This window comes from Halichoerus grypus, chromosome 11 (genome assembly GCF_964656455.1).
Source record: "Halichoerus grypus chromosome 11, mHalGry1.hap1.1, whole genome shotgun sequence".
NCBI classification, from domain to species: domain Eukaryota; kingdom Metazoa; phylum Chordata; class Mammalia; order Carnivora; family Phocidae; genus Halichoerus; species Halichoerus grypus.
This window is the reverse complement of record NC_135722.1, coordinates 42,965,744-42,976,039: the sequence shown is the minus strand read 5'-3', so window position 1 is coordinate 42,976,039 and position 10,296 is coordinate 42,965,744. Positions and strand designations below refer to the sequence as shown.

Here is a 10,296-nt window from a genome sequence, read left to right as displayed (position 1 = left end):
GTGTGCAGGTACTATGCCAAGGGCTTTCTATCTCTTGTCTCATTTAACTCTCACCACAATCTTGTGAAGTACATACTAGATTAACCCCGTATTACAGATGAGCAAACTGTAGTTTTGCTTGATAAAAGTCATTCAGCTAGCAAGTGTGGAGAGTGAGCTTATCAACTGCTGGAGTGAATGAGAATAGTATATTAGATAATGTATTTAAAGTATCTGATACACAGTAGGTGCTCAATAAATGTTCCCTTTCCCTTCCTTTTATCTATGTGATTTTATTCATTCTCAGTGAATTTTAGATTGAGGACAATACTTTGACCTTAACAGTGCCCAGAGAATTAAGAACCAGGATTCTAGAAGGTAGAAAATAAAAGGGAAGTGAGTACCAGTGGAAAATGGAGGTTGCTTGGGATCTCCAACAGGGAGAAACACAAGTATAATTACATGTGGAAGAACAGGCTCACATGAGGAGAAACAGTAGCTTGGTCACTGAGGGTAGGAAAAGTCAGGGTGATGAACTTTATTTAAAAGAGGAGAACCAAGGTATGAAGGTAAACCACATCATCTCAGAGAGACAGAGTCTTAAAAGAACACCTATTCCAGGCCCCTTCCCACCACATGGTCATCCAATTCTTTTTTTTTTTAAGATTTTACTTACTTACTTATTTATTTATTTTATTTATTTATTTATTTATTTAAGAGAAAGAGAGTGAGAGAGCACACAAGCAGGGGGCGGGGAAAGGGAGAAGCAGGCTCCTTGCTAAGCAGGGAGCCCAATGTGGGGCCTGATCCCAGGACCCCGGGACCATGACCTGAGCTGAAGGCAGACCCTTAACCGACTGAGCCACCCAGGCACCCCTGGTCATCCAATTCTTATGTAGACACTTTCCGTGACAGGAAATTCAACTTATCAAGGCAGAGGAGGTTCTAGTTGTTAGAAAACTCTTCATATTGTTTCATTCTAGAGGTTCTACCCGCAGGTTCCCCTTCCACCCTTTAGGGCCCTGAAGAACGAGTCTAATTTCTCTTCTATTTGACAGCCCTTCAAATATATGAAGACAGTTACCTTGTACCTCCTGGGGCAAAACCTTCTGCTTCCTTTAATCTTTCCTCATATGACGTAGTTCCCAGGCTCTTGACATCCTGGTCCCTCTCCTTGTGCATGTGTTTACTTTTCCTTTGCCAAGCCTTAACTGGAGACAATACTCTTATGTGTGTAATGACCAACACTGGGTGGTACTGTAACATCCAACTTGCTTTATATCTCAGACTTTTATCGATGCAGCCTAAGACAGCATTCATTTATTTGGGCAGCCATACTGAGGACTCAGATCAAGTTGTCTGTCACCTGAGACCCTTTAGGTTTGCTCTCATATGCATCTGTTAAGATACCTCTGTGTTTCAGCAGTTAGTTTCCCAGGGTGGGACCCCCATATTTATCCCTGTAAGAGCTAGCCCACTGCTCCCACATTGCATTTGGCTTATGTTATGTAATGGTATCTCTTCCCCTCCTGGTTTTGTGTCATCCTGAAATGTGATGCAAATCCTCTGGGTTTTCATTCAGAGCACTGATAAAAGTCCTAAAGTCTAAGCCCCAGAGAGAGCCTTCTATCATTCCGATGGTAACTGGTATGGTATGAAGGTTTTGAAGTCAAATAAACCTGGTTTGAATTATGGCTCTGCCACCTATTGGGTGACATTGGACTAGCTGGTTGAAGTTTTGAGTTTCAGTTTCTTCATCTGTAACATGGTGTTGTGAGGATTAAGGGAGGAGATGCAGGGAAAGCATTTAGCTCATAATTGATGAAGCACAAATATTGATTCCCCTCTACCCTTTCTTCAGACCCACAGAGATTCATTAATCAGGCATCTATAGGTTATGGTTACTTAACCAGTTATTGGTCCAATTAATTATACTAGAACCCAGGCCTAGATTTCTTCATCTTGTGCACAATATCTCGTGAAGTGCATTGCTATAATGCCACTTACATAGAGTGGTTTCCTTATGAAATCAGGGCAGGGACAAAGTAAACAGCAATGATTCCACGGGCATATAAATTTAGGAAAAATAGTAAGCTACCAGTGAACTTGGTCGACCTTGAGAACAGTCAATATTCAGGCCACAAGCGCATATTCGGCAACCACGCTGTGCCTGGCAATGAGCTGTGGACAGCAAGGGATTTACCACGATTAAAATGCAGTGTCTGTGTCCAAGGAAAGAGACGAGAATTCTAGAATCTTAGGGGCTAGTCTGGGTCACAGAATTGAGTGAAGTGATTTCATTCCGTTTGTTCATGTATCCAGTCAACAAACACTTACCAAGCACTTGTTAGGTATCAGGCTCCTGCCCCCACCCCTCCATCTCACCCCCATCAGGCGCTTAAGGGGAGCGGGGTGAGTATGAGAAAAGAGAAGACACCGCCCTCGCCCTCCTCTTCAGCGAGGTTGACATCTAGAAGGTTAAGAGATCTTTGTGCTAAAGGCCCTCTGCTAAGTGCTTGAGACACAAAAATAAGACAGATTCACTGTCTTCTCAGTACCTAAGATGTGTTCTGTCATGAAATATTTATTTTTTGTAACTCTTTGTTTCCTTCCGTCTCGCTCCCTGGGCAGCTTTTCGCGGCAGAGACCGCGGCCGCCGGGACGGTGTCTGCCACACAGTAGGTGGTCAAAACCCGGGCACTGGAAGGAAATGCAATGGAATCGCCGCAGGCTTGAGTTTTGTCTTTTCAACAGCGAGAATGACAGCTGCAACGGGACGCTTGGAGGTCAAGACGAACGAAAGGAACGTAAGAAGCTTGGATGGGGAAGCCTTCTAGAAATACTAAGTATTCGTTCTCCCGTTTGGACTTTGGCAAGCCAGGCTGTTTTAGGAAGGGTCTGGCACTCTGTGTTCCTAAAATTGGTTTCCTAGATGGAGTTGGAGGGAGGCGAGCAAGGAAACGCTGCTTTTTGTCAGGGTGCCCGAGGGAAGAAGGGGAAGGAGGAGGGGTGAGACCGGTGAGCCAGAAGCAAGCCAGGGACCCGGAGAAGAGGGACATCCCAGGCGACTGCAAGGAGTGCGGCGTCTGCACCCGCAGTGGCCACCGCGAGCGGGAGACCTGAGGGGAAGGGAGAGGGCAGGGGCGAGGAAATCCAGGGAAAGCGCGCCGATTGGCCCTCTCCTCGGGGCGTGCGCTTCTGTGCGCCCAGCGATTGGTGGCGAGAAAGTAGCAGGTAAACCGGCCCCCGCCGCCCCGCCATTGGTCAGCAGCTTCTCTAGCTGCTACACCACTGGCCAACGGGCCGCCGAGCCGCGCGCGGATTGGCCGGGGACGACCGCCGAGACCGGCTCCCTTCGGGTGCTCGGATTGGCTGGTGGAAAGAGGCAGGTATCCGGGCTCTGGGGCTCCTCCATTGGTGGGCGGGGAAGGGGGGTTGGGCACAGCGATTGGTGGGCGGGGGGCCGGGCCTGGGCCGGCGGGGAGCGGATTGGTCGGAAAGTAGGTTAGTGGTGCGACATTTAGGGAAGGCAGAAAGTAGGTCAGGGACGGAGGTGCCTGTTTACCCGCGCCGGACTCACCGCCGCCGCCGCCGCGGGATCCGAGTGGGGGCGCGGACGCGGGCGCTCCCGCGAGCCACGGTGAGTGTCGGGCTGGCAGCGGCCGGCGGCGCGGCCCGGGGCACCCCGTCGGGGGCCGTTAGCACCCTGGCAGGCACGGCGCCCTCGCCGCCGCCCGGGGCGCAGCCCGGCCGCCGGGGAACCCTGCCCGACGTGCCCGCTGCCGGCCTTAAAGGGCCCGTGCCCGCTCCCTGCCCCCACCCGAGCCGCGGGGAGGCTGCGCCCCTTAAAGGCGCCGCGCCCGGCCGCCCCCATCCTCTCTCGCGGGGGCTGGCGCTGCAGGGTAGGGCGGGCAGAGGTGCCGTAGGCGCCCTTAAAGGGACCGGGAAAGTGTCCCCGGGAGTACCCACCTCCCCTCCTCGGGCATCGCTACCTGACGGGGGGGTGGGGGGGGGGGGAGGAAGCAGCCAGCTGCCTCTTAAAGGGACAGCTCCGCCCTTTGGGAGCAGTGATCCGGCTCAGGGCGAGTCCTAGGATGTATCCCTGGGAGCTGGGGGGACCTCAAGAGGACCATTCTTGACGGCGGCACCCCAAGGGCGTTGGGCAGGCAATGCCTCTTCTGCCCTTCCTCCCCATCTCCTCCACTTCCCTTTCGGGAGCCTGCGGGGCTGGGAGGTGGCGGGAGGGCGTCTCCGTCCGGCTTGGGGAGTACGAGTCTGCCAGCCCCTTCGGCCCTGTTGCGGGGCCTTGGCGCTGCACCCGCGAATCTGGGGCCCATAATGGGGCAGACCCCAGCTTGCAAACTTTCGTCCGGCCTGCGCCGTCTGGGTCCTCAGCCGCCCCAGGAGCATCCCCTGTGGGTCTTTGAGCAGGTGCCCGACGGCACGGGGATGTCGCCCGGCGTCCAGGTGTGGGCCCGCCGCCCGCCCTAGAAGCCCCGGAGCCCCGCGGAGGGCGCAGCAAGGCTGGCTCTAGCACCGGGTTTGACAGATGTCAGAAAAGAAAGGTTCCCGCTCGCGATTGCCGGGCGTTGACAGCCAAGAGAGCTCTCTTTTGCTCGGAGATAGAAGTGGAAGAGCAGAAATTAATGCCGACCTTTTGGGGCTTGAGTCAACGACCCCCGAGGGGTCTCGAGAAGCCGGCTGCGGAGCGCAGGCAGGTGTCGGAGGGTAGTCTCAGGGGAAGGAAGGGTTGCACTGGACATTGGCGTCGGTTGTCACCGTCGGTGCTGGCCGATGAGGGACCAGGCTGACACCCCTCACCCCACATTCCCTATCCCCTTTTCCCTCCTCCGCTTCAGCCCCTTGGCCCCTTCCCGGTCCAATAGCGTTGTCTGGGCACTTTGGCGCTTGCTAGTCTCTTCTCCTTGCTTACAGAGCTACTCCTCGGCATGGAATTATTAGCCAAGTTTTCTCACCTAGCTTCCAGAAATAAGATTCGGTATTTGTGAGGAAGCATTTCTTGAGTGTACCTGTATTTCCTGGGTCTTCGTTTTTAAAAAAATCCATAAAAGCTGCCCATTAGATGCATCTCATTTCCCACAACGCTTGCTTGTCCTTCTGACATCTGCTGCTGTTCCCCGCTTTAATCTATTTTTATATGACAACTATTATTTTAATTCTTCTGGTCCCATTGATATCAGGATCTGTCAATTTGGGTTGGTGGAGTTTTTAATTAATGTACTGGTTGAATCATGAGCTTAAAATAGTCATTGCTGCTCCTGAGCAGTTTTGAATAATCTCATGCTCTTTGTGCTTGCAAGGGAAAGAAAAAAAAGTCACTGCTGTTAAATTAAATTTCCATATCAATGAAACTCCAAAATATTTTTTAAAACACAAAATTGAATCTTTTGCTCCATGATCTGTTACTGAGTTCACTTTACTGATAAATCTTTAAAACAGCTTCTTGAACCTATTTAGAAGGCTTTGAAATTGCCTGTATCATCTGATGCTGGAATCTGTGGAGGTATTTTGGTTTTGATGGTGGATGTAGCCAGTGAGTAATAATAATAACTCAAACTATAGTTAAATTTGTGCCTTATTCCAACCTCTAAAGTTTAAAAAGAGGGAGAGAGAAAGGAACAGGTGGTAAAAGAGCGTTAGCCTGAGAGTTAGAACATGCTGGTTCTGGCCCAGACTTGGGTGTTCATAGCTGTGCCACCTGGGGCGAATCACTGAGCCTCTCTGGGTTCTGTTTGCCTCCAGTGGAAAGTAAGGCAGTTGAACTAGGTGATCTCAAAGGTTCTTTCTGCTCTAGAGTTCTCTGCATCTCTAAATATTTAATACATTTGAGTTCAGGTTGGTATTTACCTCCAGAACATCTGAGCCGAAGTCCTATTTTCATAGGAAACTTAAACAGAACAACAGATGGGGTTTTAAAGACTCCATTTCAAATGATTTATAAAACGATGACGACTCAGGAGTTTGCCTTCTGCAGAAGAGGTTTGCCTACCACACGAAGAAAAGGAAGTGGCCGTGTTTTCAGATTTTTCCTTCCACGCCAACCATCTTTGTGCAATTTATGTCCTAAACAGTGAACAAGCACTGTGGAAAGACTTGGCTATGTTAACAAAACTGCCTGAGAATCTATGGAAACTAAATACTTTATATCTCTCTTTGGTGTAAGAGTTGCTTTCTTTCTGTGAGCTTTCTTCCGGTGGGGACCGCAGGCAGCGTCAGCTCTGAGGGTAGTGGTAAGAGAAAGTCAGTATCAGAGGAACAATTTCTGCCCCTTACCATGTTACAGTTACAGAGTGATTTTAGTTAGCATCATGGGAGATACTTGCAGGGAAGTAAAAAATCCTCTCTAGACCTTGAGGTTTAGTGAGGAGCCCAGAAACACAGGCATGTCACCCTTCTGCAGTCTTTTCTCACGTCATTGCCACTTCGCCACTTTGTCACAACACCCGGACTTACCCCAAACACTCACCCTGGCTTTTCTTCTCTTTCTCTCTCAAAATAAGACCTGTTCGGACTTGAGCCCCCTCAGCATCTCTTCCTTCCTGCTCAGAATGGCCTGTCTTCTCCACCCTCCCACCCCCATGTCTCATCCTCTCTTTCCAGTTCAGAAAAAGCAACTGGATCTGTCCTCTGTTTCTTTTCCTTGGACCTTCACCTTGGGCTGGAGCCTGGGACTCTGGTGGCAGGACCTGGGACTTGGGTTCTGATTAGACAAGTGCTTGATCCCTCTGACCGCAGGCTCCTCGTCTGTGGTGTCATGGCAGTCCCTGCCTCCCAGAGTCTGTGTGAGGATCCAGGGAGACGGTGCATGTGAAATGCCTGGCACACAGGAAGCCCTCCCTCAGTGCCTGCTACCACTCCCTCCCAGCGCTGCCAGGGTCCTGCCCCCTGAATATCCTCACCAACCCCAGAAAAGCCTTCATCTCAGTTTAGTAGAGGAAGGATGGAAGGGGAAAGACATAGCCCTTCTGCGGGCCTGTGATGGAGCAGGCAGCTTTCACCTGTCTGTACGTGGTACCCCTGAATCTGTATGTCTCTCTCTCCCCTCCCTGCCCCGCAGCCTCTCACAGGGCTGCGAACATTCACCTCTTCTACTCTCTCATTTGCTCTGTCCCTAGCTCCCACCCTCTAGCTGTTCTCTCTACCACCCTTCTCTATAGTTCGCAAAGATCTCCAAAAACTTTCAGTCTTGAATTCCAGGGGCCTGTCCTTAGTCCAGAATGGTTGTTCTTGGCCCCTGTGTTGCTGTTCCCCTACCTTTCTTTCCATCCTTCTTGAAATTGCCTCCTTCTTCAGCCTTTGGGTCACGATGCTTTCTTGGTTCTCTTCCTGCACACTCTAAAGGCAGGTTTTTGTCCTGGCCCATTTTTCAGTCCTGATCTGTCTCTCCTGCTTCAACTGCCAGTGGGTTCATCGTAGACGTTAATGGCAGCCTGGAGCCAGCATTCGTGACCTTGGAGTTATAGGTTGCACACTGCTTGCAAGCACTGTCTCATTTCATCCTCGTAACACACTGGTGCCTGTGCCCCTTCACCGCCAAGCTGTCCTGAGAGGCAGTTTGTCTGAGTGGTGAAAAGCGCAGACTCTGGAGCAGATTGCACATCCTAACTGTTCCTTATCAGCTTTATGATGTGTGGTCAAGTTGCTTTGCTCACTATGTCTTGGTATCCTCAATTATAAGACTGGGATCTCTGGAGTCCTTACCTCAAAGAGTTGTGGTATAGATTAAATGAGTTAAAACTATTAAAAAATACATGAAGCTATTCATGCACATAATGAGCATTCAGTGAACGTTAGCTCTTGGTACCTCTGCTCCTTCTTGCCTCTCCATATCCAGCCTGCCTGTCCATGTGCACGGGACTGTCTAGTCAAACTGAAAGGCTGTCTGTTGCCCGGACCAGCCCTTGACCCATTCCATGTTCCAACTTTCTCATGTCAAAGTCTTACTCTTCTCTAAGACCCAGCTCAAATGCGTGGTCCTCCAGGAGCTATTTCTTCGTTGTGTTTTTCTTCCTCCCCACACCTGGCAGCAGTGTCCCCCAGCCCTTGGTTTAGCTTGAATTCGTAGCTACTGTTCCATCTATATTGTGTTGGGCTGTCTCTGGGAATATCTCCCCTGCTTGCTCAGGCCAGGCACTTTGCGGGGAGTTCATCTTGGTTTCCCCAAATCACAGCCATAGGGAGCCTTTAAGATGTGCTTGTCCAATCTAATTGATTAGTGATCTTTGAGGGGAAGGAGATGGAATGGGGTGCATCAGGGACGCACGTTGGGCATGGCTGGGAATAGTTAGGTCTACAGGGAAGAGAGGTTTGAGTTTGGGACTTAATGTGGTAGGGGGGGTGAGATTGGGTAAGTTTTAGTCATCTTTGCTTTAGGGGAACGTTGAGTGCCGGCATATGATGAGAAATGATTTTTACGTTAGTACATGCTGTCCTTTTAAATAGTATAAACTCATGTTCATCCAGCCCAGTTAAAGAAGGGGATGGAGGTCTGCCTGATTTCCTATTCTGGTTAATACTGTACCCATTGGATTTTGGATGTATACCGAGTAAAACATTTACATATATTTATGCCTTCAACTGCTGTTTGAAATGTGTGACCTGGGCCAATTAGCTTCTTTGAGTCTGACTTACCTCATTTGCAAAACAGAAATAATGGTCCTGATGGCATTAGTGGCTAATATTTATTGAACGCTCTCTCTGTGCCAGCAAAGATGCGAGTCACCTTATGTTTATTAATACGTTTAACCTTCATCACAACCCCATGAGGTAGGTACTGTGATTATCCTTTGTTTTCCCAAGTGAAGCGGTTTTGGAAACTGCCCAAGGTCACTCACCTGGTGTGGGGCAGGGCAGGATTTATGCCCAGAGGACTCCAGAGTCTGCTCTCTAAGCACTGTCGTCGGGGCCTGCTGTGGGTGTGTGTGCGATTAGCTACAATTATCACATTGTAGCTAATCGGGATGGGTGGGGGGTGGGGCGGCGGCCACCACCGGAAACGCTATGTGTGCAGTGCCCAGCACCGTGCTGGGAGGCAGGCAGGCCTGTGGCGATAGCTCACCCATCTTACTGTTGACAGATGTGGTCATGCACCTTCTCTTCAGCAGGACTGAAGTCCTTTGCGGCAGGACAGGATGCCCATTTAGATCTCACCCAAGTAGCAGTTCCAAGGGCTCGTGAGCATCCTTCTCACACCCTGTTGTGCACTTCTGTCTCTCTTGCTTCCTCATGCCTTTCTGGGCATCGCTCTGACATGGGCCTCGTGAGGCTCAGCCAGCCCCTCCCCGGGCAGCTCTGGGCATCGGATGAACCTTCAAACAGAGCTCAGTATCCCTTGCCCCCCTGTAGCCATCTGCAGAGCTCCTCACTGGGGAGGAGACCTTTTCAAGAGTCTCTCACCTTCTTCCTCCTCTCCCCAGCTTCTTAACCCAAAGGCAGGCATCAACAGCCTTGGTGTATATATATATATATATTTTAATGCCAGTTGTTTCCCCGAATACATTTAGATAGTAAGAGAAACATTGTCTTATGTCAAGAACCTGTTACATAAAAATGTGTTATATAATGTTCAAATATATACTGCACAGTGGAATTAGATACCACTTTTTTTTTCCCCCAAAGAATAGAAAGATAATAAACACAGGCTATACTGAATGTAATTAATCTTGGATTTGGAAGGCATAGAAAGACATGCTCTGCCCTCAGAGCTATTGTTTGGAACCTCTGTTATCCTCCTTGAGTGCTCCAAGTGTAGGATGTATGGGAAGTTGACCTGAATCTGCCATGGAATGCTGTTGTGAAATACTCTGGAAATTGTCTTTTTCGGAGTGGGGGGAAATTCCTTGACATCTTGCTTACTTACATTTTTCTCATATCCAAGCAGAGGGAAGAAGCTCTTTTTGCCCCTCATACTTAGACCAGTGAGGTCATCTTCTAACCAGTTTTCTGTTCTACCCTCTACCTCCTTCACTTCTTCCCATACAATGGGGCCAACTTTGCCTTCCAGAAACAGCCCTGTTGCGAGCGGCCTGTGGTTCACACCCCCGTGTTCGGTGTTCCAGACTCTCCAGAGTCGGATCCTTTTCCCCTTCAGTGGCCCTGCCCCTCCACCCCAACCCCCATTCCCATTCTGAGCTGGGCACCGGAGGTTCAGTGCTGCCCCGCTCTGCCCTCCCCTGCCTAGGCCGCCCCCATGCCATGCTCCTCCCCGCTTGCTCCCGTCTCCCCCTTGACCTGAGGGGCCTGTCCTCTTTGTCCTGGCTTGCTTCGAATCACACTTCTGGGTGAAGCCTCCTCTGG

The 10,296-nt window shown here is 50.2% G+C and overlaps 1 protein-coding gene across 8 annotated transcripts in view; it reads left to right on the top strand.

Moving 5' to 3' along the window:
- The first annotated feature begins 3,480 nt into the window (after nucleotides 1–3,480).
- The window catches only part of BMAL1 (basic helix-loop-helix ARNT like 1), a 99,111-nt gene continuing 92,295 nt past the window's right edge, over nucleotides 3,481–10,296 (top strand). For 5 of the 8 annotated variants that reach the window (XM_036087892.2, XM_036087895.2, XM_036087894.2 and 2 more), the window contains exon 1: nucleotides 3,481–3,619. The gene's annotated coding sequence lies outside the window, so the exon portion shown is untranslated. The remainder of the gene's footprint in view (nucleotides 3,620–10,296) is intronic. The other 3 variants (XM_036087890.2, XM_036087891.2, XM_078058382.1) reach the window with 3 other exon arrangements.